Genomic DNA, 788 nt, shown 5'->3' with positions numbered 1-788 from the left:
TTGCCTTCTTTCTGATTTTAGAGGGAAAGTTTTTAGTTTTTCACCATTAAGTATAGTGTTGGCTGAGAGTTTGTCATATATGGCCTTTATTACGTTAAGGTACTTTCCTTCTATATCAATTTTGTTAAGTGTTTTGATCATAAATGGATGCTGTATCTTGTCAAAAGTTTTTTTCTGCATCTATTGATTAGTTTATGTGGCATATCACATTAATCGATTTGTGTATGATGAACTATCCCTGTGCCTCTGGAATGAAGCCCACTTGATCGTGGTGTATAACCTTTTTAATATGTTTCTGTGTTCTGTTTGCTAGTATCTTATTTAGGATTTTTGCATCTGTGTTCATGAGATATATTGGTCGGCAGTTTTCTTTTTGTGTTATTTTTACCAGGTTTTGGTATCAGAGTAATATTGGCTTCATAAAATGAGTTGGGAAGTATTGCCTCCTCTTTGATTTTTTAAGAAGAGTTTGAGGAGAATAGGTATTAAATCTTCTTTGAATGTTTAGAAGACTTCACTGATGAAGCCATCTGGTCCTGGACTTTGACTTTTTGGTAGGTTTTTGATGATTGATTCAATTTCCATACTGCTAGTAGGTCTATTTAGATTTTCCAGTTCTTCTTGATTCAGTCTAGGAAGGTTGTGTATATCTGAGTACTAGTCCATTTCTTGTAGGTTATTAAATTTGGTGTTATATATTTTTTTGTAGTATTCTTGTATGATCCTTAGAATTTGTGCAATGTCAGTTGTAATTTCCCCTTTCACCCCTGATTCTGTTTATTCGTGTC

Source organism: Pteropus alecto, unplaced genomic scaffold (genome assembly GCF_000325575.1).
Source record: "Pteropus alecto unplaced genomic scaffold, ASM32557v1 scaffold129, whole genome shotgun sequence".
Taxonomy (NCBI): Eukaryota; Metazoa; Chordata; class Mammalia; order Chiroptera; family Pteropodidae; genus Pteropus; species Pteropus alecto.
Note: the sequence above shows the minus strand (reverse complement) of the source record.